We start from the raw sequence: 27,143 nt of genomic DNA on the forward strand, positions 1-27,143 counted from the left end.
TGTTGATGCAGTGATTCAGAATTTAGGTATTTTGGGCTTGTTAACTGCATTTTTCTCCCTCATAGCCACAGAGAATCTAGAGTTCTAGAGCCTCTACCCGCAGTTGCCTGCTAGATTAAGGCCCCTTTGCTTGACAGGTGCTATTTGCAAATAATTCACTTTCACTGTCTTAATCAGCTCAGTAGTATCCTCAGAAGGTTAATAAGAAACAGTTGGCACCGATAGCCTTATCCACCAGAGGGCAGACAACAGAAGCAAGAAGAACTACAATCCTGCAGCCTGTGGAACAAAAACCACATTCACAGAAAAATAGACAAAATGAAAAGGCAGAGGACATTGTACCAGACGAAGGGACCAGATAAAACCCCAGAAAAACAACTAAATGAAGTGGAGATAGGCAACCTTCCAGAAAAAGAATTCAGAATAATGATAGTGAAGATGATCAGGGACCTTGGAAAAAGAATGGAGGCAAAGATCGAGAAGATACAAGAAATGTTTAACAAAGACCTAGAAGAATTAAAGAACAAACACCTAGAAGAATTAAAGAACAAACAAACAGAGATGAACAATACAATAACTGAAATGAAACATACACTAGAAGGAATCAGTAGCAGAATAACTGAGGCAGAAGAACGGATAAGTGAGCTGGAAGACAGAAGGGTGGAATTCACTGCTGTGGAACAGAATAAAGAAAAAAGAATGAAAAGAAATGAAGACAGCCTAAGAGACCTCTGGGACAACATTAAACGCAACAACATTCGCATTATAGGGGTCCCAGAAGGAGAAGAGAGAGAGAAAGGACCTGAGAAAATATTTGAAGAGATTATAGTCGAAAACTTCGCTAACATGGGAAAGGAAATAGCCACCCGAGTCCAGGAATCGCAGAGTCTCACGCAGGATAAACCCAAGGAGAAACACGCCAAGACATGTAGTAGTCAAATTGACAAAAATTGAAAGACAAAGAAAAATTATTGAAAGCAACAAGGGAAAAATGACAAATAACATACATGGGAACTCCCATAAGGTTAACAGCTGATTTCTCAGCAGAAACTCTAAAAGCCAGAAGGGAGTGCCATGATATATTTAAAGTGATGAAAGGGAAGAATCTACAACGAAGATTACTCTACCCAGCAAGGATCTCATTCAGATTCAATGGAGAAATCAAAAGCTTCACAGATAAGCAAAAGCTAAGAGAATTCAGCATCACAAAACGAGTTCTACAACAAATGCTAAAGGAGCTTCTCTAAGTGGGAAACACAAGAGAAGAAAAGGACCTACAAAAACAAACCCATAACAATTAAGAAAATGGTCACAGGAACATACATATCGATATTTACCTTAAACGTGAATGCATTAAATGCTCCAACCAAAAGACACAGGCTCACTAAATGGATACAAAAACAAGACCCATATATATGCTATCTACAAGAGACCAATTTCAGACCTATGGACACATACAGACTGAAAGTGAGGGGATGGAAAAAGATATTCCATGCAAATGGAAATGAAAAGAAAGCTGGAGTAGCAATACTCAGATAAAATAGACTTTAAAATAAAGAATGTTACAAGAGACAAGGAAGGACACTGCATAATGATCAAGGGATCAATCCAAGAAGAAGATATAACAATTATAAATATATATGCACCCAACATAGGAGCAGTTCAATACATAAGGCAACTGCTAACAGCTCTAAAAGAGCAATCGATAGTAACACAATAGTGGGGGACTTTAGTATCTCACTTACACCAATGGACAGATCATCCAGACAGCAAATTAATAAGGACACACAAGCTTTAAATGACACAACGGACCAGATAGATTTAATTGATATTTATAAGACATTCCATCCAAAAACAGCAGATTACACTTTCTTCTCAAGTGCACATGGAGCATTCTCCAGGATAGATCACATCTTGGGTCACAAATCAAGCCTCGATAAATTTAAGAAAATTGAAGTCATACCAAGCACCTTTTCCAACCACAATGCTATGAGATTAGAAATCAGTTACATGGAAAAAAACGTAAAAAACACAAACACATGGAGCCTAAACAGTATGTTACTAAATAACCAACAGGTCACTGAAGAAATCAAAGGGGAAATCAATAAATACCTAGAGACAAATTACAATGAAAACACGACGATCCAAAACTTATGGGATGCAGCAAAAGCAGTTCTAAGAGGGAAGTTTATAGCTATACAAGCCTACCTCAAGAAACAAGAAACATCTCAAATAAACAATCTAACCTTAACACCTAAAGGAACTAGAGAAAGAAGAACAAACAAAACCCAAAGTTAGCAGAAGGAAAGAAATCATAAAGATCAGACAGAAATAAATGAAATAGAAACAAAGAAAACAGTAGCAAAGATCAATAAAACTAAAAGCTGGTTCTTTGAGAAGATAAACAAAACTGATAAACCTTTAGCCAGACTCATCAAGAAAAAGAGGGAGAGAACTCAAATCAATAAAATTAGAAATGAAAAAGGAGAAGTTACAACGGACACCGCAGAAATACAAAGCATCATAAAAGACTACTACAAGCAACTCTATGCCAATAAAATGGACAACCTGGGAGAAGTGGACAAATTCTTAGAAAGGTATAACCTTCTAAGACTGAACCAGGAAGAAATAGAAAATATGAACAGACCAATCACAAATAATGAAATTGAAACTGTGATTAAAAATCTTCCAACAAACAAAAGTCCAGGACCAGATGGCTTCCCAGGTGAATTCTATCAAACATTTAGAGAAGAGCTAACACCCATCCTTCTCAAACTCTTCCAAAAAACTGCAGGGGCAGGAACACTCCCAAACTCATTCTATGAGGCCACTATCACACTGATACCAAAAGCAGACAAAGATACTACAAAAAAAGAAAATTACAGACCAATATCACTGATGAATGTAGATGCAAAAATCCTCAACAAAATACTAACAAACAGAATCCAACAACACATTAAAAGGATCATACACCATGATCAAGTGGGATTTATACGAGGGATGCAAGGATTCTTCAATATACGCAAATCAATCAATGTGATACACCATATTAACAAATTGAAGAGGAAAAACCATATGATCATCTCAATAGATTGAGAAAAAGCTTTTGACAAAATTCAACACCCATTTATGATAAAAACTCTCCAGAAAATGGGCATAGAGGGAACCTACCTCAACATAGTAAAGACCATATATGACAAACCCACAGCAGACATCATTCTCAATGGTGAAAAACTGAAAACATTTCCTCTAAGATCAGGAACAAGACAAGGATGTCCGCTCTCACCACTATTATTCTACATAGTTTTGGAAGTCCTAGCCATGGCAGTCAGAGAAGAAAAAGAAACAGAAGGAATACACATTGGAAAAGAAGAAGTAAAACTGTCACTGTTTGCAGATAACATGATACTATACACAGAGAATCCTAAATATGCCACCAGAAAACTACTAGAGCTAATCAATGAATTTGGTAAAGTTGCAGGATACAAAATTAATGCACAGAAATCTCTTGCATTCCTATACACTAACAGTGAAAGATCAGAAAGAGAAATTAAGGAAACAATCCCATTCATCAATGCAAGAAAAAGAATAAAATACCTAGGAATAAACCTACCTAAGGAGGTAAAAGACCTGTACTCAGAAAACTATAAGACACTGATGAAAGAAATCAAAGATGATACAAACAGATGGAGAGATATACCATGTTCTTGGATTGGAAGAATCAATATTGTGAAAATGACTATACTACCCCAAGCAATCTACAGATTCAGTGCAATCCCTATCAAATTACCCGTGGCAATTTTTACAGAACTAGAATAAAAAAATCTTAAAATGTGTATGGAGACACAAAAGACCCCGAATACCCAAAGCAATCTTGAGGGAAAAAAACGGAGTTGGAGGAATCAGACTCTCTGACTTCAGACTATACTACAAAGCTACAGTAATCAAGACAGTATGGTACTGGCACAAAAACAGAAATATAGATCAATGGAACAGGATAGAAAGCCCAGAGATAAACACATGCACCTAAGGTCAACTAATCTATAACAAAGGAGGCAAGGATATACAATGGAGAAAAGACAGTCTCTTCGATAAGTGGTGCTGGGAAAACTGGACAGCTACATGTAAAACAATGAAATTAGAACACTCCCTAACACCATACACAAAAATAAACTCAAAATGGATTAGAGACCTAAATATAAGACCGGACACTATAAAACTCAGAGGAAAACATAAGGAGAACACTCTATGATATAAATCACAGCAAGATCTTTTTTGATCCACCTCCTAGAGTAATGGAAATAAAAACAAAAATAAACAAATGGGACCTAATGAAACTTAAAAGCTTTTGCAAAGCAAAGGAAACTGCAAACAAGATGAATAGACAGCCCTCAGAATGGGAGAAAATATTTGCAAATGAAGCAATGGGCAAAGGATTAATCTCCAAAATATATAAACAGTTCATGCAGCTCAATATTAAAAAAACAAACAACCCAATCAAAAAATGGGCAGAAGACCTAAATAGACATTTCTCCAAAGAGGACATACAGATGGCCAGCAGGCACATGAAAAGCTGCTCAACGTCACTAATTATTAGAGAAATGAAAATCCAAACTACAGTGAGGTATCACCTCACACCAGTTAGAATGGGCATCATCAGAAAATCTACAAACAGCAAATGCTGGAGAGTGTGTGGAGAAAAGGGAACCCTCTTGCACTGTTGGTGGGAATGTAAATTGATATAGCCACTATGGAGAACAGTACGGAGGTTCCTTAAAAAACTAAAAATAGAACTACCATATGACCCAGCAATCCCACTACTGGGCATATACCCAGAGAAAACCATAATTCAAAAAGACGCATGCACCCCAATGTTCATTGCAACACTATTTACAATAGCCAGGTCATAGAAGCAACCTAAATGCCTGTTGACAGATGAATGGATAAAGAAGATATGGTACATATATACAATGGAATATTACTCAGCCATAAAAAGGCACGAAATTGGGTCATTTTTAGAGATGTGGATGGATCTAGAGACTGTCATACGGAGTGAGATAAGTCAGAAAGAGAAAAACAAAATTTCGTATATTAATGCATATATGTGGAACCTAGAAAAATGGTACAGATGAACTGGTTTGCAGGGCAGAAATAGATACACAGATGTAGAGAACAAACTTATGGACACCAAGGCGGGAAAGTGGGGTGGGGTGGTGGTGGTGGGATGAATTGGGAGGTTGGGATTGACATATATACATTAATATATGTTAAAAGGTAACTAATAAGAACCTGCTGTATAAAAAAATAAATAAAATTCAAAAAAAGAGAGAGACATGCTGTGGCCAACGATGAGCTGATATTGGAGTCCAAAGTCTCAGCACCTTTGCCTCAACCCGGGTGATACCAAAAAGACATCCTAGGTCAAAGCTCCCCATGGAACTGGCAAAAACAAACAAGCAAAAAACCCCGAAATAGTTGGCACCATGCAGGGAACTCCAAACCCCACTCATCCGGGTTAAGTGGATAGGTAATGGAGAATGACTGAATGAACGAACCTTTAAAAATAAATATATTGTACATTTAATACATGTAAATATTACATATGTATGCGTGCATGTATATACATACGTATATGTACATATACATATATTTTTAAACCCTGGGTGTCCCATAGGGCAAGTGAGGTCCCATTGGGTATATATACATATACATATATTTTTAAAACCTGGCTGTCCCATAGGGCAAGTGAGGTCCCATTGGCCGTGGGACGGTGACTCACATTTACCAGCAAGGAATTTTAATTTGCGTATTGAATACGATTCTTGTCTTGATGTCCGCGGTTGGGTTAGATCCATCCACGTCACAGAGACTTAGAGACTTGGCCTGCCCTGTTCTGGTTGAGGACAGGATAAGCCCACCTGTGGCTGAGCGATGAAGGGTCTGGAGGCACAGGTGGCGACTGATTGTGAATTAGAGCGTGATGGGGGCAGCTGAGGAAGAGAATGTTTCTACCTCTCCCAAGCCTGTTCCTCTGCAAAATACTGTCCATAACTTCCCAGGCCAACTCTGTTCCTCACTCTGTCTACACAGATGACTTCCCAGGGGCTGCCTTTGAATTTTATTCCAGTAGCAATTTCCAGCCTGCTTCCATGGGGTAAAATTCCAGCCTGGAGCAAGTTTTCTTCCCTCGGGCTGCTTTGCGTCATCAGTTTCCTCCCGCATAAATGGAGGATCATGATAATCCCCACCTTGTAGGTTGGTTTGAAGATGAACTAAGAAAGGCAAGGCATCTCTCGTCTGTGCACAGTACGTGCTCACTTTTCTGATCGTTTCCTTTTATCTCCCTCCCCTTCAAATTCAAGGGAAAGAGGTGTTTTCATATTGGTGTCCTTTGGGGCCAAGCTTATCTGATCTGAAGGACAGGCCCTGGGACTTGTGGTTCTTTGTCATTGCACCACCTTTGCTGAGTCACTTGGGGTTGGCAGACCTGGAAAAAATAGTGGTCCAGAGGGTGGTTAGGGCAGCGTGTGATAGCTAAGGCAGCCTGTCCTGTCTCAGTATTTCCCCATGCACTTCTGGAACCCGATCCCCCTTCTTACGGGAAAGGGAGGGGGCCAAGTAACCAGCGCTGCAGGCGTTACACGTATTTTGCCCGTGCTGAGTTTCCTGTGATGTGGCTTCATGAATCTTTGATTTCAGCTTAATCAGGGCTGCCGTAAGGCTCTGTTGGAGGACTAAATGCTGGAGGGCAGGATTGTCTTCTGAGATTGAGATGAGTGACAGTCTTTGACATGCAGGATAATAAGGCGAGAAGATGCTTTTGGTGCTAGGGAGAAGATGCAGAAAGAGAACTTTTAGAAAAATGAGAAGTTGTAAGGAGGAGCCAAGAAGGTAAGATTTAAAGACAGTCTTTAAGAGAGAGATGACGGGGGGGGGGGGGGGGGCAGGGGGGCGGGGGGGAGCGGGAGGTACAAACTGTTAGGTGTAAGATAGGCTCAAGGATGTATTGTACAACATGGGGAATACAGCCAATATTTTGTAATAACTAAATGAAAGTTACCTTTAAAAATTACATAAAAAATTAAGTTTAAAAACATATGAAGCATTTGTGAGATCAGGATTGATTTTGTGTGTGCTCTGTGGTGCTTCTGCCATCTTTCATGACACTTATTTGGGGAACTTATAGTTTGAGAAACACTTTAACTTGTTATATCTGAATATTTTATGAGCACTTAGTCTTATATTAGTAGGAATATTGTGATCTGTTTTATCCCCATCAACATCAGTGATAAATATTGTTTGAATATGTACTGTGTAAGAGACATGTTTCATATTTAGGAAAATAGGAAAGCAAACATTTAAGTCTGCTTTGGTAGAATCTGCCACTTAATACTGATGTGAACTCGACATATTGTTTTCTTTTCTGAGATTCCTCTTCTCACCGCCCAATTTTATTATCTTCATTATATTTGTCACTTTTGAAATGATCCTATTTTTTAGGTTGTCTTTGTCGATGATCCGTATCCCATCTCTGCAGCTCTACTGCTAAGCCGCAAGAACTTGAGGTCTTTAGGAGCAGGGGCCTGGGCCACTACTATGTCTCTGGTTAGAACAGAGCTGGTACCTAGAAAACACTCAACGACAGCACAGAACGCATACATTTTATGGAATGAACCGTGGTTAGTAGTTATCCTCATTATGAGTGAGTGCACCAAAGGGCTAGGAAAAAAATGTAAAATACCTCCTCTTTGCTCTAGGAGTTTATATTCTCGGACCCGAAGGGCAGCTGTGGGCAGAACTCTGCTCTAAGAGTATGCTGACTAGAGTTTTATTTTTTGCAATGCTGTTAAATACCTCTGTGGCTTTATACGTGTCTCTTAACTTCTCTGGCCTTTGGTTTCCTGTTCTGAAAGGGAATGAAGTAGACAAGATCTTCTTTTTTTATTTTTCCCCCTTTTAAAATATTTATTTATTTATTTATTTTGGCTGCGCAAGGTCTTTGTTGCAGCATGCGGGATCTTCGTTGCGGTACGCATGCGGTATCTAGTTCCCTGACCAGGGATCGAACCCGGGCACCCTGCATTGGGAGTGCGGAGCCTCACCCACTGGACCACGAGGGAAGTCCAGACAAGATCATCTTTTAGGCCTCTTTTTGCTGTCAGGGTTGGTCCATGACTTTATTAGTAGAATTACAGATGATGATAAAATGATAAGCTGTAGACAGAGTAACAGTGAAAGGAAGCAGGGCTCAACAGGAGTCTGCAGAAGTGGGCCAGGACGGTTTCTGTCTCTGCCGGTGAAACGCCTCTCCAGGTATCTGAGTGACGCTGGTCCTCCGCTCCCTCCTGGTTCAGTTCATGCAACTCCCTTCTCCGCCCATCACTGAGCTTTCAAACTGATTTTCCCTGCAGATATCCTTACTTACTTAAACCGTACTCAGCTTCCTTGCATGTTTAAGGCCAGGAGGGGCCTTTGTGGTCATCCAGCACACTCAGCAAACTGAGGTTCAGAACGGTGAGGCTACTTGCTCTGTGTGCTGCCGAGTTAGTGGCAGAGCCAGGGCTGGACCCAGACTCCTGAGCCCAGCCCCAGCACTATTGCTGCACCGTACTTGTGCTCTGTTTTCCATGTTTTTATTCTTAATAGGCGAGTGTTGCTTTACGCACGACTCCAGAATGAGCGTATATGGATGCTATAGAGAACCCAGTTGGGAGCCCTAACCCACTTTAGCAGCCCTCCTGCTCTCGCTGCAGATACAAGGCTCACTGAAGATTTGCTACAGACTTATCTTACCATTAGTTGATGAAGGTGGTAATAATTAAGTAGTCAGCAGCTATTTATTGCTTGCCACACATTTGTTTTGCACGGTGCTAAAGTGGTGGGAATGCCAAAGAAGGAGTTAGAACTGCCCTCAAGCGCTGACAGGCAGAGGAAGCAGGACCTTCCAGATTTCTCCCTCGCCTGCTCCCATCACCTGCAGTCAGGCACCTCCTGCCTCTTTCCCCGCTCGTCGGTTCTCTCCATCCTCATCTCCTTAGCTTGAGCCTTCATCCCCCCTGCTTTACTGCGAGGGCTTCCTTCTAGGCCTCCCACTTAACCCTTTACTTTCTTCTAATAAACAAATCACTCCCCTCTCCAGGTTTCTTCAATGCCTCCTTGTCCTCTACAGGATGAAATTTCCTCCCGCTTCTGGAACACACAAGGGCCTTTGTGATGCAGACCCTGCTTACTTGCGCACATTCATTTCTTGCCATTCCCACGTCCTCCTTCATCTCCAACAGTGTGGGTTTCGTGCTAAGGTCGAGGTCCTTGACTGAGCTTGCATCTGTTTCTTGCCATGTACCAATCTCTCCACTTGGAATGTGGTCTGCTAGTCAAATTTTACTCATCTTTTAAATGTCAGCTCAAATGCTTCCTCCTCTGTGGAGTGCTATCTGTGTTCCCGTGCAACCCAGGTGTTCTTTCACTGGTATGGGTACTGAACTTTGTACATACTTTTCCCCATCATGCCCTCTGTGAAGCAGTTCCCTTGTTGTGTGTGATCTCATTGTTCAATGGACTGTCTCTTTCTCCACTAGGCAGTAAACTCCTTAAGGGTGGAATGTATCTTTCTCTTTGTGTTCCCTCAAATGGAGCCTAGCCCATAGTAAGTGCTCCAGAAATGCTGGTTTGAATGAAAGATGTGATTTCACTAAGTACTATTGAAACTAAGTCAAGGATGGAATACTTTTTACCCCAAGAAGGAAGAGTTATTCCAAATGCTGTAGAAATGTCAGAAAGAATTGAGATAGGAAAAAAGGCCATTAGGCAGTCATTGGTGACCTTTGATAAAGGAACAGTTTGTATCGGGCAGTAGAATTGGAAGCTTGATTGTAGGGGGTGAAGTGAATAGAGAGGGAGTGGACGCAGCTGGTGGGGATCACCAGTTCGGGGAGGTGGGTAATGAAAGAGAAAAAGGTGGGTAGCTTCAAGAAGTATGATGCAACCAAAATAGTCTGACCCATTTGGAGCGAATATTCGTCCTCTTGGGGCAACCGGGCATCACAAATACCAACTTGTCTCATCCAAACGAGACTGGCAGCTGAGCTCAGGAATGGAGCCTGCCCATGCAGTGTCATTCATTACCTTCTCACTCAGATTGCCCAGAGAAGGAACTGGATGTAAAAAAGAGTCTGAAGCAGATGGCTTTTTTGATCTGAAGAATCCTAGCTAAAGAAACAGGGAAGGGCCAGGGTTTCCCCTGCTTGTTGTAAACCGCCCCTCCCCCCGCCCTCTCATTTACTGCTGAAATGTGAGTGATGAGCAGGAAAGAGAGAGGAGAACAGGAGCATTTTGAGTGACAAGAACGTGTAGGGTATGTATGTACACGTGGAATACTTCTTAAGTGTCAACTCTGCAGATGGGCAATTACAGAATGGAAGTAGAGCTTCTGGACTGTGCTCCTCTAATTTCCCCTCAACTCTGAGTCGGATCTCCTTAGCCAGTGATTCATGTTGTTGGGGAGGAAGAAAAATTTCCTGTATCCTTCTAGGTTCTTCTGGCTGGTCTAAGAATGAAATTGACATGAGACAGATGAACAGGAGAAAATCAAACAGAAGTTTAATAACATGTGCACGTGGGAGAGACCCAGGAAATCTGAGTAATTTGCCATAATGGCCCAAGCCCTCTCCTTAAATACCATCCTCAGCTAAAGACAAAAGAGGATGCTAAGGGTGGGGAGAGTCAGTTCTGGGAGGTGACCGGGAAAGGCACAGTGAACAAGGGTGATTGTGATTCAGATCTCAGTGGTTCCTTTCCCCACTGATAAGAGTTGCTGGAGATTTGGTCTTCCTCCTCTTCCAGGTGGAGAGGGAGACAGCCTGATAGATGGAGATTTCCCTTACAAATGTAGAAGTCTCTTACAGAAGGGCAACTCCTACTTGGTTTTTAGAGCCCTTCCCTGGTCTGCTGTTTTCTCGGAAAATAACCAGCTTAAAACAATCGATGTGCCGAAGAGACATATTTTAGGGTGGCAAATTCTGCTCCCATATAATGTATATGCTCTTAGCCCAGCAGAGTTACATAGAGGACTCAGACCTAGAGGACTCAGCACTCTTGTGGGCTTCAGGCATCTTCTAGCACAATCGCCGGCCTAGTCCTGAGCTTGGAAAAGCGTTTAAAGGACGTTGTCATAGGAGGGGTGCTGTGTTGGTCAGAAAGAACATCGTAGATGAGTTATAGTTACAGTGGAGTTAGGGCAGATGAAGGGACTTGGTTACATTAAATGGGACACTTGTAATCTTGCTCTAAATAAATCAAGAAGAATAGAACAGAATTTGAATAAAAAATATTTCTTCAAATACTGACTTTTAAGTGAGATAATGTGAAAAATGCATAGAGTAGGCACGCAGTACATGTTAGTTTCCCTTTCCTCTATGAAACAAACTTCTGGTTCTTCATAATTAATTGTCTTTAGCCTTTCAGCTTCATTTCTCAACACACATTAGGGTTCTTGAGGGTAGGGTCTTCGGGTACTTTTGTGTCTGCTGCTTTCTAGCACAGTAGCTGGCCCACCCAAAGTTTGCTTTCTCATCTTTTCCCTGTTTACAGGCTGCCATTCAAAGAGTTCTTTAAATGAATTTTAAGTGAATGAATGATCCACTTTGTAGATCATCGATATCTATTTTATGCCCTTGTCCATGTGGGTGAATCCCAGAGCAGAACGTGAAGAGGGTTAATTGAATGTAGGACAGGATGCGATGGGCGGGGTGAGAGGTTGTTTCATTAACATTCTCAAACCAAAAAGTAACGATTTGTGGTTTATTCAACTTCTGTTTTCTTCTGTTCACTATTCCCATAACAGGTGTTCCAGTACCTGTTGCCTTCTTGCTTAGTAAAAAGTGGACAATGGGGGAATTTCCTGGTCCAGTGGTTAGGACTGTGCGCTTCCACTGCAGGGGGCATGGGTTTGAGTCCCTGGTCAGGGAACTAAGATCCTGCATGCCACATGCCACGGCCAAAAAAAAAAAAAAAAAAAAAAAAAAAAGACAATGAGTGGCCTATACCTTATCAGAAAGTTGTCAAAGTGCTTGGCTGAAAAGATAGGCATTTACTCCTGTGTGGAAAACCATTTGTGGAAACAGATCAGGCTGTTGGACCCTGACTTCCTCACTCTAGGTCCAGTCCATACTGTTTCTTCCCAGGCCCCTGAGGGGCTCCCTGTGAGTTGGTAAATGACCAAAGTTCTTGGTTAGAACTGTTTTTATTTCTTCTAATTGGAAAAACAAAAAACCCATGATAACAGTTTTACCATAAACCGGTTTTTCCTGGGGCTAAGGGCAAAGTTGGATGGGGGATGGAAGGGGATGGGGATGGGAGTCGGGCAGGGAAGGGGAGGCAAGGAGGCTGAAAGGCCTCTTTCTGGAAAACAGCACGGCCTGCAGTCTGCCCTTGAACTCCATGGTCCCTCCATAGTATCTGACCATTTGTCTGTGATAGGGTTTCTGCATAAACAGCCCTCCTCCCCCAGGTGTCCTTTGTCCTGTAGGACTCAAGAATTCGTCCTTCCTTCTAGATGCATCCGCTTCTCCTCTCCTTGGGTGCCTCTGTCCCTGGTCCCTGGGGCAGAACACAAGGCTTTTTGTATCTTGCCTACCTTAACCTTTAGGACTCCTACACTTTCAGCTTAAGGGATTTGAATTCTGTTAACTAGAGGGAAACAGACAGGTGGTGACAAAATTAACTGCCAGTTGGGAAGCCAGAGTCATAAAATGCCTTGAAAACATATTTCTTTTTAATTGAGTTGGATCTTCAATCAGCTGTAAAATAGACTCTTGCCACCTTTTTGGGGGGGCGAGTGGGGGGTGAATCTGGAACGTTCCTGTGGGAATTCACCAGTTGCCCAGTCTACTCCAGGTTGGGCCCTAAATCAAGCTGCCCCCGCCTCGGCTGGCAGTAGAGTCAAGTTGGCACTGCCAAGTGTTCCCTACGCTTCTTTCTATGAAGAGGCCCTCAGGGCACTTGCATTTCTGCTCTGCGACTGGCCTACCCTTCCTGAGTCCTGCTCTCAGACCTAAATGAGATGGTCCTGGCCTCCCTGGTCTTCAAAGCCTCCCCCTTGAGCTCAGGCCAACCCTCCCCTGGCTTCCTGGAAGTCTCTCGAGGCCTGACTCTGGCTCTAGGAAGTCCTGCGCTCTCACCGGGCACAGCGCTCTGGTGTATTTGGTGTGCCTGTGGCTTTTCCACCAGCTGGTTGGTGAAACAGCTCTACTCTGAGCCATAAGTTATTTTTTTTCAGTTATCATCAAACACTTGTTTATTTCTGTGATTTCATCTGTGGCCCTGAGACCTCATGGCAGGTTGCATTATCGGTCCCATCTCACGTCAGTGCCTGTTGACTGGTGCGGGCAAAACGCTTGTCACTTCTCGTTTCGAGGTTTCTGTGGCCTTGGACCTCCCAGATGTTCTTGCTTTCTGGCTAAGGGCTGCCGCCTGCAGGGCAGAGACATTGGCAATTTCAGCAGAATGAACATTCAGGCTCTTCCCAGTGCCCCCACCCCAAGCTCACATCTCCCCCAGTCTCATCACTGAGGTCATCCCTGCCGCCCAGCCCTTCCCAGTCTTAAGTGAAGGCTATGGCCCGGCGTGGTCATGTGCTCAAGGTGGAAGAATCAGGAATTCTGGAGTAGAAAGCCTGGGTTGAAATCCTCATTCCTTAGCTTACCAACCATTCGCTCTTAGACATGTCATATATTCCCCTGAATCCTTATTTTCTTCATCTTTAAAATGAGGATCAGGAATTCCCTGGTGGTCCAGTGGTTTGGACTTGGCGCTCTCACTGCCGAGGGCCCTGGTTCGATCCCTGGTCGGCTGGTCGGGGAACTAAAATCCCGCAAGCCGCACGGTGCGACCAAAAAAAAAACCCCAATAAAATGAGGATCAGAGTATATATATACATGTATATATATACACACACATATATTTTATCTTCTTTATAAGGTTGGAAAGATCAAATGGAAGAATGTACAAGAAAGCACTTTGTAGACTGGAGAGCACTGTTTAAATGTGAAGGATTACTGTTAGTATTAAACATATTAGTATGCAGTAGCTTCACTACACTGAAGAAAGCAGCCAGTACTTGCGCTGAAGGAGGGTTTCTCCGATGCAGCCAACAGGTTATCTCCAAGGCTCGGGCAGGGCCACCGTCAACACTGGCAATAGCTGCTCAGGCTTGGATATGTCGCAACTCTGCAGCTCAAAGGGTCAGGTAGGAAGAGAAAATCAATGAGGCCATGGAGAGACAGGAAGGCTTCTGTGTGACATGGGGCTCGATTGGCCAAGGTGGGAGATACAGTTATTGAGGTGGGGTCTGTGGGATCATGTAGAAGAGACATTTAGGGGATGATACGGACAAAGCTTGGAGGAATGAGTGGACGTGGTGTATTTGGAGAGCACAATTGGCTCAGTGTCAACAGAACGTAGGCGGAACTTCCTGTGGGGAGAAGTTGAGAAGTTGGTTTTGTGTTGTAAGGCCTCGTGTGTGACAAAGGTCTTTGGACTGTCATCTGTGACATTAGGGGAAACCCTCAGAGGACTTGGGGAGAGGCGTGTCTAGCTCTGTTTTAGAAGATAAAGGTGGTGGTCTAGGCGAATTCCTTGCGGGACCGGCTTGCATCCGCCAGTTGTGCACATAGCTTCCCAGTTGTGATATTTTTAGTGACATCACGTTGGTGCTTGAAATCACACGTGGTGGGAGAATTTACAGCACAGAAGTCAACAAGTGATACAAGTCATTCCCTTTTCCCCTTCAAGCTGGTTGTTAAAAATTTATCCAGGGACTTCCCTGGTGGCACAGTGGTTAAGAATCCGCCTGCCAACGCAGGGTTTGAGCCCTGGGCTGGGAAGATCCCACATGCTGCGGAGCAACTACGCCCGTGCGCCACAACTACTGAGCCTGCGCTCTAGAGCCCGCGAGCCACAACTACTGAGCCCACGTGCCTAGAGCCCATGCTCCGCAACAAGAGAAGCCACCGCAATGAGAAGCCCGCGCACCACAACGAAGAGTAGCCCCCGCTCGCCGCAGCTAGAGAAAGCCCGCGCGCAGCAACGAAGACCCAATGCAGCCAAAAATAAATAAATAAATTTATTAAAAAAAAAAAATTATCCAGCACAGTTAAGGGGCCATTTCAGTAGGGTAGGACTTTAGTACAATAGTTGCAGACTTGGGATATGCCTTAAAAATCCTTCAGGCTCCACCCAGACACCCAGAATCAGAATCCAGGGCAAGTGAGGGCATAGGAACCTATTTTTAAAAAAGTTTTCAGTCAGTTCTTGTGCAGCCAGTCTGGTATGACCGGGGCAGGGACAGGAGGAGTAGGGAGGAGGGGATGGATATAAAAGATGTTTCAAAGGTAGGAGCAACAGAACTCGGCGACAGATTGGAGGTGGGGAGCGGAGGAGAGGGAACTGCTAAAACTATTTCTGAGTTTCCTTGTTTGGATAGCTCAGTGGATGGATGGTGATGCAGGTGGCTGAGCGAAGGAAAGTGGATGCAAGTGGTTCGGTAGAAGAGGTGAGAGTGCAGGAGGGAGCAGGAAGTTTGGGACATGCTGCTTGAGGAGCGCATGGACGCAGGGTTTTGGTCATGTCCTGTAAGCAGCTGGGTCCGGGGAACTGATGCTTGGTGGAACGGTCCAAGCTGGTGGTACAGGTTTGGGAGTCAACATGTGGGTTGTTGAGGCCATGGACTTGCACGAGATTATCGGGGGGAGAATGTGTAGTGAAAAGAAGGTGACTGTGGGCAAAACTCTAACCATGCGGAGGTTGGTAGAAGCGGAGCCAAGAGGAGATCCAGCGAACACCAGTTTGTATATTGATTATTGAAGTCAGTGGTTCCTTGGAGGGCGGGGTTCCTTTAGGTATTAACAAAATTTCCAAAGGCTTAATAGAAACCACACATTGTTTCATTTGAATTCTATCAACCCAATGCGGTGAGGCGTGTTACTGGATGCTGACCTGAATGGTAGCTGTGTGCCTTTGACTAAAAACACGCTCACAAATTAACCAGGAGACAGATAGTGTGTTGTCAGTTATCTCTTTCAAAACCTGATTGTTGGGAATATAATTTAAGGGTTCTTGGTGTGGAGGAAGTAGGGATGTGTGGGGAGCACAGGCAGGGGCTCTTGGTGTGTCCTGGGAAAGTCTCCTGACTTGTTCCTGTGAGGGGAAATCGACGGAGAAGGAACTTTAACCCATCTTGAGCAGTTTAGATAAAGTGACCAGGATCAAGATGATTGTCCAAGGGACATCCCTCGCGGTCCAGTGGTTAGGACTCCATACTTCTACTGCCAGGGCCCCGGGTTCAACCCCTGGTCGGGGAACTAAGATCCCACAAGCCACGTGGTGCAGCCCCCCCAAAAAAGATGATTGTCCAAGATCAGGTTTTGAGGTTATCTGTGGACAGAGTGGCTTCTGGCTCTCCTGGGGTTTGAGAACTCTTTGCAGCTTCCTGGCACTTCCTTCCTTCTCCAATGTGAAGGCTCTGGATTGGGAAGGAAGGGATTTTCTAAAGGCAGGAGGGGCCCCAGGGGGCTGGGGAGGGAGGAGGCTGGCCTCTGAGACTCTGCTGCCCAGGGCCTTGGCGAATCCTCACAGACTTCAGGTCCTGGGAAACAACTCGTCGGCCCTGTTCCGTCCTGAGTAAAGTTTTACTACCAGGAGACCTGGTGAAGTTGTATTTGCTCTCTTCAGATGGTCTAAGATTTCAGTGTGACGCTGAGTAGTGATTGAGGCCAAGGAAGCTACTGGGATGTGGGAAACTAGAAAGAGGCAGTGTGTTCCTTTAGCTAAGCACAATTGAAGAGAGATAAGCTGGCACAATTCTCCTTGCTCCCCCCCCCCCCCCCCCCCCGCCCTCCCCGCTCCAATGGCGCCTTCAGGGGATGTAATGGGGTAGGTGTAAGTCTTCTAATTGTGTGAGGTGAGAGGCCTAGGTGAGGGATGCTTTACCCTTTGTGAAAACTATCTCAGAACAGGGCATTCGAGAAAAATTTTTTTACCAACCGAAGCTTGATTATCTATATTCTTGAGACCCAGGGATTAGCATGAAAATTTAAAATGCATTGTTTGGAATTAGTAGGTACAAACTGCTATATATAAAATAGGTAAGCAACTAGGTCCTACTGTATAGCATAGGGAACTATATTCAATATCTTTTTTTTTTTTTTTTTTTGCCGTACGCGGGCCTCTCACCGCTGTGGCCTCTCCTGCTGTGGAGCACAGGCTGCGGACGCGCAGGCTCAGCGGCCATGGCTCACGGGCCCAGCCGCTCCGCGGCATGTGGGATCTTCCCAGACTGGGGCACGAACCCGTGTCCCCTGCATCAGCAGGTGGACTCTCAACCACTGCGCCACCAGGGAAGCCCTATATTCAATATCTTGTAATAAACTATAATGGAAAAGAATCTGAAAAAGAAGATAGATAGATAGATAGATATACACACACACACACATATATATGTGTCTGTTTGTGTGTGTGTATAACCAAATCACTTTGCTCTACACCCGAAACTAACACAAATTGTAAATCAACTGTACTTCAGTAAAAAAAGGAAACAAAAAGGAATACCAATGTCACCAAAAAAAGAAGGTACAAACTTCCAGCTATAAAATACCTAAGTCCTGGGGATGTAATGTTCAGCATGGTGACAATAGTTAATAATATGATGTTGCATATTTGAAAGTTGCTGAGAGAGTAAATCTTAAAAGCTGTTGCCACAAGGAAAAAAACTGTGGGAATTCCATGGCAGTCCAGTGGTTAGGACTTGGCGCTTTCACTGCTGGGGCCCGGGTTCAGCCCCTGGTTGGGGAACTAAGATCCCGCAGTCCTTGCGGTACGGCCAAAAAAAAAAAAAGTAACTGTATGGTGACAGATGTTAGACTTATTGTGGTGACCATTTTGCAATATATACAAATATCGAATCATTATGTTGTACACCTGAAACTAATACAATGTTTTATGTCAATTGTACCTCAAATAAATAAAAATTAAAATTCTTTTAAATTAACAGAAGAGAAAATTTAATACTCATGGGCATTTTAGAAAGAAAGAAACAAGAAAAAAAAGTTGCAGCTTTGGGCTTCAGAATCTTTTCCCACTGACGAATACCTGTGATGTCTAATTGGAGGGCCACCTTCTTTCCTCTTCGCCCTCCAATGGAGGCTCTGTCAAGCATGAGGTACGGCTTCCTCATGTTGGATAACTGAGAGTTGGGCCACAACTCTGGCATAGGGGTGGGGCAGAGGAGGGCTGGTGTTAGGAGGGCCATGCCAGCCCTCATGGGTTTGCTTACAGTGGTGGCTTTATTTAGAAGGTTCACATCTAATTCAAGTTGGCATCTCCAGAGCACCAAACCCTGAAGCTTAGTCTGCTGGAAACATGGATGAATTTATGGTCCATCAGGAATTCATACAGACTGGTGGGCTCCTTGAGGTCACAGACCAGGCCTTACAAATCCAGTAAGGACTAGCAGGATACTTTGAACACAGGTGTCCAGAAAAGGTGGATGAGCATTTTGGAAGCACGTTGTAATCTAGAGGGAGCATGTAATCTGTACTCAGTGAAGTGTCTTTCTGGACTGGCCGGGGAGTATTCAGCAGAAAGTGGAGACCTCAGAGGGAGGACAAGGCTAGATATTTGTACATTAATTTATCATGTTGTACATCTAATAGGTGCTAAGTACAGTGCTGGGCATTGGGGATGGAAAGAAATGGCCTAAAATGGGATCTTTGTTCTCAAATAACTTACAGTGTGGTAGAAGGTATACAGAACTGAATCAGTAATTACTGTATCCCAAGGAGTATGATAAGTGTTATGATAAAGGAAAGTACAGGGCAGGGTGATATAGGGACCATAGTGTGGGTGGTGGCCATCGAGGAAGATTTCCCTGAGAAGGTACTACTTTTGGAGGATGATAATAGCTATAATATTGAGTATCTACTCAATGCCAGATACCTTTCTAAGTATTTTATGGGAACTAATTTATTTAAATTTCACAACACCCCAGTGAAGAAGATACTTTTATCATCCCCAGTTTATGGCGGGTGAAATTGAGTAGGTGGGAGAATCGAGACTTGAGTGCTGACTGTCTAAAACTAGAGCCCTCAGGCTTAATCCCTGAAGATCCTGCCTCAGCCCATGGGAATGAGTGAAACAAAGAGGGGAAGTGGAGAAAAGGATAAACCAGGCGAGAGAAGAGCAAAGTCAAAGCCAGGGACAAGCAGAATGACTGGAGTGGAGAGTGAAATCCTGGAGCCGGTGAGGGAGATGTGGGAGATGTGGACGCTAGGAAGGTAGATGGCAGTCAGCTTACTGGGCTTTTATAGCTTAGTTTTAGGCTAAACTAAGGAGTTTTTGAACTTTGTTCTGAAATTAGGAGACACCTAAAGGATTTTAAGCCAGGAGGAGGGGACTTCCCTGGCAGTCCAGTGGTTAGGACTCCTCACTTTCACTGCCGAGGGCCCGGACTCAATCCCTGGTCGGGGAACTAAGATCCCTCAAACCACGCGGTCAAAAAAAATAAAGTAGTAAGCCAGGAAGAGCCGTGATCAAATCTGCATATCAGGAAGAACACTGATGTATCAGTGTCAAGGACAGAGTGGAGCAGGGCCGGGTTGGCAACAGGCAAAGCAGTCAGGAGCCGATTAAAGTAATCCCCGCAGGGAGTGATGAGAGCTTGACCTCAAGCAGTGGCAGTCAATGTTGAAGGGAGGATGGGATGCCTTTGAGGGATAGTAAGGTAGCATCTGCAGGACCTGGTGTGAAATTGACATGGAGGTACATTTCTCGTTTGCAGGCATCCTTAGTTGTGGAGTCCAAGGAGAGGACAAAAAGATGGTGAAATCAGTATTGGGCATGTTCAGTTTGAGATTCCTGTTGGACCCATTCACCATGGCAAATGTATTATAATAAAAATAAGTATTATTAACATTTTGGGGGTACTTATTACTTGCCAAGACTTCTGTTAAGTGCTTTATATCAGTTAACTTGGTCAATCCTCCAAACAGGTGTGTGAAGTGACTTACATTTTAAAAGACAAGGGGGCAGGAATGTAGAGAGAGGTTAACAGGCTGCTCTGAGTTACTCCGATAACAAGTGGCAGAACTGGAACTCAAATCCTGGGTTTGATCTGGAAACCTCTACGCTGTTCAATAAAGCCTTCTGCAGTGATGGAGGTGTTCTCTAGCTGCACTGATATGGAAGTTAATGGCCACATGTGGTCATCAGGTTCTTGAGATGTAGCTAGTACGACTAAGGAACTGAATTTTTAATGAATTTAAGCAGCCACATGTGACTAGTGACAGCTCAGTGCTGTGCTGTCTTTGGGGGTCATTAACTTATCCATCATAATTGAAGCCTTGTGTGTGGACATGATTCCCCAGAGATATATTGCAGTGGATTTTAATCTTCTGTGGGTTACATTCTCTATTTGAGAATTGGATGAGAGCTATAAATCCTCTCCCCTGAATGTGTAATATAACAATTTCAGAGATCCACAAAAACTAGGCTCCCCGGGTATAAAGCTGGAAGAGCAAGAAACCCAATAAAATGTGAACTCCTTGAGCATGGAGGTTTCATCTGTTTCATTTGCTACTTTGTATTTGGTATCTAGATTCTAGAACAATGCCTGGCCTATAGTTGGTATCAGATAATTTATTAAATGAGTGGCTGAATGAGTCCTGGGAAACATTTTAGGACCAACCAGAAGAAGAGTCCATGAAGTTCCCTAAAAAAGAAGAGAAAAACAAAAGTAGGATAAAATCCAAGAAAGAGGGCTTCCCTGGTGGCACAGTGGTTGAGAGTCCGCCTGCCGATGCAGGGGACACGGGTTCGTGCCCCGGTTCGGGAAGATCCCACATGCCGCGGAGCGGCTAGGCCCATGAGCCATGGCTGCTGAGCCTGTGCCTCCGGAGCTTGTGCTCCGCAATGGGAGAGGCCACAACAGTGAGAGGCCTGTGTACCGCAAAAAAAAAATCCAAGAAAGAGCAGAGGGTTTTGTCATAGAAGGCAAGAAGGGTGAGTTTAAAGAATGGGAATAATCATCAATGCCAGACCTGCCTGGGTGGTCAAATGAGGTTAGGATGTAACTGTTGTCATTGGCTTTGGCAGTAACAGAGGTCTTGGTTGATCAAACCAAGGAGGGGTAAGGGTGTGGTCCAGGTTACAGTGACTAATTCACGAAATCAATGGTGAGGAAGCAGAGGCAGTGAGTGTGATGTCCAGTGGGTCTCTATCCTGGTTGCTCCCCAGAATCACTGGGAAGCTTTTAAAAAATACGCATTCCTGGACAGGCTCAGACTCTGACTTGGTAAATTTGGGGAGGGGGCCAAGGAATCTGCATAGAAAAGCTCCTAGCTTATTCTGATACAGATTTTTTTTTTAAAGTAATTTAGTTTATTGATTGCCTTAGGAGCATTAAAATGTTTTAAAGATGAACGATTTTAAATTACATAGAAAAATCAATAAATGAGACGTGCCTGAAATAGGGAGATGAGGATTTCTTCTTTGTTTATTAATAACTGCTTAATTATCACAACACATTATATGCAAATCTCTGATAGAGTTTTGATGGAAGTTCGGCAGTCACCAAATAGTGCATTCTTTCAATAAAATATGGCCCTGAAGGGAAGGAAGGAAACATAAAGGAGTTGAGGGAGAGATTTTATTTTTTAAAGACAGAGACATGGGTATGTTTAGAGGCAGAAGAACTATTCAATAGAGAAACATTAGTGAGTTGTAATGAGTTAAAAGATATTTAGCTGGATTCTGAATCCCTCAATCTTTGACCAGCTACCCACCTTGCTACTTGTTCCCAGGGGAGGCATTAAGCAGAAGCAGTCCTGCTACCTTTGTAGACAGATCATTAATCTTCACACAGAGCATGTTATTTTCTAAGTAGTAATTGAGAATATTCAGTTATGTTGTATAAGAAGCTGGCAGGCATTGGCAGTGTCCCAAATCACATCTGTTTACTTATCTTCTATTATTAGACTTTCCTATACCCGCTTGCCAGATGACAAACAGAAACTATTCTCTTTTATTCTCTACTTACAGGCTACCTGCCTTTCTTCCCCCAGATGCCCTTCCTCTTTAAACTGAAATGGTAGAAGCTAGAGTCATTTCTCAGGCAGATATAATTCAACATGAAAATCCAGCCTTTTATCAGTGACAGTGCGACTCTACTTTTCAAGTCAGTGGCTCTCAACATTTTTTATCATAAGGTTCTCTTCTGTTAATTTCCTCCCATGTATTGGATGTTTCAAAGTATTTATCTGCCAAACTAACTGTGAATATTAAGTACAATTGATGTCCAACATTTCTGGTACACCTACCAAGGCCCAAACGTGGCCCTAGACACTTTCTATAGATGATTTCTACCATTTCTAATCCCCACTGCAGTCCTTAAAGCCATGTGGTGTATACCCATGTCTGACACTTAGAAAAGTTAAATAATTTGCCCAGTATCACTGTGCTAGGTGGCAGAACTTGTGTCTTCCTGATTCCAAATCTTGAACTCAGATGTTGGGAAATAGGCTGAGAGAGGGTACGGGACTTGGTCAAAGTTATAGGGCCAATAAGAAACAAAGCCAGGGCGAACCTCGGTTTGTCTGTCTCCATGCTATTCTACTACATCCACTAAATTTCTTCCCCCACTTTAAAAAATTTTTTTTATTAATTTTTATTGGAGTATAGTTGCTTTACAACATCGTGTTATTAGTTTCTTGCTGTACAGCAAAGTGAATCAGTCATACGTATACATATCCCCCACTTTTATTAATCAGACATTTATCAATCAAAGCCACTCTGAGCTTTTCAGAGCTTCTAATTAGCATAAGATAATTGGTATTAACACACTAGATTGCTCTGATTAGAGCCGAAAACAAAGAAATGCGAAAAATGAGTGCACAGCCTTAGTGTCGGTAAATGTACAGGTTCCATTAGGCTCTGGAAATACTAAATGACATCTTGCATAGCCCCATAACTGCTTGGAATCCCCTGAATCTCCCAAAACCCCTTCCCGGCTTAGGAGACCCCATTAGTATTGTCTGGGTGAGAAAGAACTGTTTCTACTTAGGAAGCACCAGCTCAGAAAAAGTGCCAAATTTAGTTTCCACAGGAGTGAAGCTGTACTTTGCAGAGGGCAGAAGGACACCTTCCTGGTGGCTTGTGGGTTTAGGCTGACCTTCCTGCCAGTGCCCGGGGGTGGGGGAGGGAGGAAGGGAGACCAGTGGAATCATGGGAATTTACCCAGCCTGCCTTGCGGAGCTTCCTGCTAGCTCGGTATCCTGTGAATTTCTGCCTCTGGAGTGTGCTCTGCCTCCGATTACAATGGATTTTTCCCAGCCAGGGTTACTGGTTCAGTGTGACCTTCTAGGATAAGCTCCCAGCACTAGCTTGCTGGCAGAGAACGAAACCAGGACTCCAGATTCGATTCGCTTCAGCTGTTTTCCCTCCGGAACATTGCGGGACGCACAGAAGCGCTTCCCCACCGTGTTTAGTAACACAGTGTGCTGTTTCAAAATTTAATTTCTACAGTGGTTTTTATCAGCAGCTTGAATTTACATAAGGAGGGATTTTAGTCAGCCTCATGCGTTTTCTAGCTCTTTTGGGGGAAAGGCAAACGGTTGCTTATACAACTTCCCTTCCTTGCAGTGTTAAGCTGACTTTCAGTCATCTGGTGCCCAGGCTAAGTCATTCCAAATCGGTGTTTGGAGTTTCTTTACAGACTTTCTAAGAGACGTTTTCATCCGTGAGCGCCCTCTGCCGGACTTCCTTCAAGTTCTTCTCAGCTTCATTAAGCCGTAGAGCCTGCACTGGCCACCTGTCCCTCCAAGGCCTTGACTGAAATGGAGCGGTTGTGGACGTGGCCCTTGACCTCTGGCCTTCCACAGCCCTCTGCAAGCACCCTACCGTGGTGACGGCTCTTCTGCATGACCTCAGAAGACCGGCAGATTCATTTAGGGAGCAGGGTGAGCTGCCCAGCGTCCAGGTGGTCTGTACTGTTTGAAAAGGCTCATATAAAAGAGGAGCTGAGAATTTTGCCAGAGAGCAAGGCAATGTCTGAATCTCTGCTCAACAACGATCATTTCATGGGGTTGGGTGGAGTGGTAGTGGTTGGCGTCTATCTCACCTTTAAAGATGGTGGGAAAAAAAGTTCTGAAAATGGGAGGAGAGAGGACCAGGCTCCTTTGGCGGGTGGGGAGGCAGGGGGGTGTCTAGAGGAGGAGGGAGCCCATGCGTACTGCAGCTGTTGCTGCTGTGGAGTTACCCGTAGTTCCTGCTGTTCTACGTTCTCCTCCAATATGTTGCCTGAAATTCCCCAGCAGAAGTGTCTGCGACCTGCGCCCCTTCATCCTTCCGGTGTTGCTGCGTCGCAGTGCTCAGGGAACACTTGTGCCTCCTAGACTGGGGCTCCTTACGTCCCAGCCTTCTAGCACAGTGCCTGGTAGGTGGTAAATGTTTGGTGAGCCGAGCTGAACCAGAATGCCCTCTCAGGATTCCCTGCCGGTCCAGTGGTTAGGACTCTGCACTTTCACTGCCGGGGGCCTGGGTTCAGTCCCTGGTTGGGAAACTAAAATCCCACAAGCCACGCGGAGTGGCCAAATAAATTAAGGAAAAAAAAAAAAAAAAAACGCCCTCTCTTCTCAGTTCTGCTCATCCTGAATCTGTTCAAATTTCAAGTGTCAGCAAAAAAACCCTTGCTGTTGAGATGGTCTTCTCTTACCAGCCCCAGAAGGAAGTGATCTTTCTCTGGTCTATGTTTCTGTAGCTTTTAATATTTACTTCTAAGAGTTATCATTTTCTACTTTTAAATGTAGTTTAAAATTATAGTTTATATTGACTCTTACTTTCCAGATTGTAAACACCTTGAGAGCAGGATCCCTGTCTGATTCACGTCTTTATTTTCCATGACCCACAAAACGATGACTTGCACATAATAATAGCATTTGTACAACAGTTAGTATGTGCCAAGCAGTATTCTCCATACTTCACATATGTTCATTCTTTAATTCTTACAGCAGCTTTACATTCTTTAATCCTTACAACAGTAAGAACTATCGTAACATCTATCTCCATTTTGTAGGTAAGGAAAATGACTTCTAATTTGCTCAGGGTTGTGTTAAGTAGGAAGTGGAGGAAGTTGGATGTAACCTGAGGCAGCGTATTCCAAAGTATTGACTTAACTTGGATGCTGCCTTTTGACATATGTGCACATAGAGAGCATTGGAGAAATACTTGTTGAATGCATGCACGTTGATATTTCTTAGTTATTTGGAACCAATAAATCGTTTGAAGGTGATCCATTGTTAACTTTTCATCTCCACCCTCTGAACGGTTTTCTAAGCAATGGGAAGGCCAGAAGGGGGCGCCAGAAAGTTGGTTCTAGTTTTGGTTTCAGAAGCTGGATGGCTTGGCCTCGTTCAGGTTCTGGTTTGGAAGTCAGCAGTGCCATCTAGTGAGATAACTTGCTAAAATCAGCTCACGATTATTTTTCTGAAACTCTGGTACTTCTCATTTAGTTCTGGGAGCCCCTCTATTAGCTTTACTTTAAGCCTTGATTGCCAGAGTGAGGGTAGGGTGAGAAGGAAGCACAGCCCCATTATAGATAGCTTAAATGGAGTCCAGTTTGATCTCTTCCGTGAAGAGGCCGTAATGCTGATTGTGGTCATTGGGTTGGTTGAGCCCCTTTGGGTGTTAGATAGTGTAAACCACTGGGTTCCAGACAGCCCTCCCTCCTACTTCTCCTCACATGTACTGCCAACGGTGTAGACTGGTATTCCTCTCTCTCTTTTTTTTTCTTTTTAAATTATTATTATTATTGTTATTTTGGTTTTTCTCTCTTGATGCTGAGTCTGCTGTGGAATTGGAGTTCCAGTCATCTGTGGGTTGCCTACTGTAGTCTTAACACCTATTCCAAGTTGTATAGAAGAGGGTGCTTGATACATATGACAGGTCAGTCCCAATGTAAGAAATCCCACGGGTTAGCAACACAGCAGTATAATTTTGTTATAAGGAGTTTTTAAAAGGCAAGTCTATGAGACCTTGCAAAGAGGGAATGATGAGTAGCCACATGTTCTCCACAGGGAACGAGCGGCAAAAAAAAAAGTGCTTTGTGTAGAGTAAAAGAAAACACAGGATTGTGTACACACTTGGTTGTGCCAAGCAACTGGAAGCTTTGTGTGTGGTGCTGTTCTGATGTCTGGCATGTGTGTGTGTGTGTGTGTGTGTGTGTAGGTGTATGTTTGTGTATTTGAAAATTTGATGTAAATTGCTTCTAAGTTCATTTACTTCTTGCTGAAAAATCAGAACATCAGAGCGTGGTTGTAAAATCGCGTGCTTCTTTGGTGGAGAAGCAGTCACTGGGGCAGGCACCTACCCTACAAGATTGTTCACAGTTTGCCATCTTCTGGGGATCTAGTCTAAGGAGTGTACTCTATAGAGAGCAGTGCTTTTTATGGCTGAACAAGCCACCAGAACAAGGGAACAAGTTTGGTTGTACTGGGCCTGGGTTATAGTGACATTTATGGTAACAGGAATTTATTATGAATGGAATCTATGCCAAACAGGGGTTTGCTGACTTTTTCTGTAAGGGGCCATACAGTAAATATTTAGGCTTTGTGGGTCTAATGGCCTCACTACTGCACTTATTCAGTTCTGCCTTAACTGCACAGCTCTGCCATTGTAGCAAAAAAGCAGCCCTGGTTAGTATGCGAATGAATGGGTGTGGCTGTGTTTCAATAAAACTTTATTTATGACATCATTTTGAATTTCATATAATTTTCACATGTCATGAAATATTATTATCATTTAAAAAATGTTTATTCCCAGCCATTTAAAAAAGCAAACACCATTCTTAGCCCACGGGGGCTCCAGATTCTTGATTAGAAACCTGGAGTACTTAATAATTAGCAATTAATAAAAATTATTTGTTCACCAGCTTTCTGTTCAGTTAGTGTCATAAGGTGTCTGAACAGCTTTTCTTTCTCTTGAGTAAGATGAATGACTGTTGAATTCCACAGTCATTTAAAGTAAGCACTTCAAGAACTCTTGTGAGTTGAAGCTCTATAATCTTCGTGCCTACAGGGCTTTAAGGAGTGGAGGGACTC

General features: G+C 43.5%; 1 protein-coding gene across 2 annotated transcripts in view; it reads left to right on the forward strand.

The window, feature by feature from the left end:
• GRAMD1B (GRAM domain containing 1B) overlaps positions 1-27,143 on the forward strand; it is a 251,406-nt gene that overhangs the window by 86,612 nt on the left and 137,651 nt on the right. The window lies entirely within an intron of this gene.

Source organism: Orcinus orca, chromosome 8 (genome assembly GCF_937001465.1).
Source record: "Orcinus orca chromosome 8, mOrcOrc1.1, whole genome shotgun sequence".
NCBI lineage: Eukaryota > Metazoa > Chordata > Mammalia > Artiodactyla > Delphinidae > Orcinus > Orcinus orca.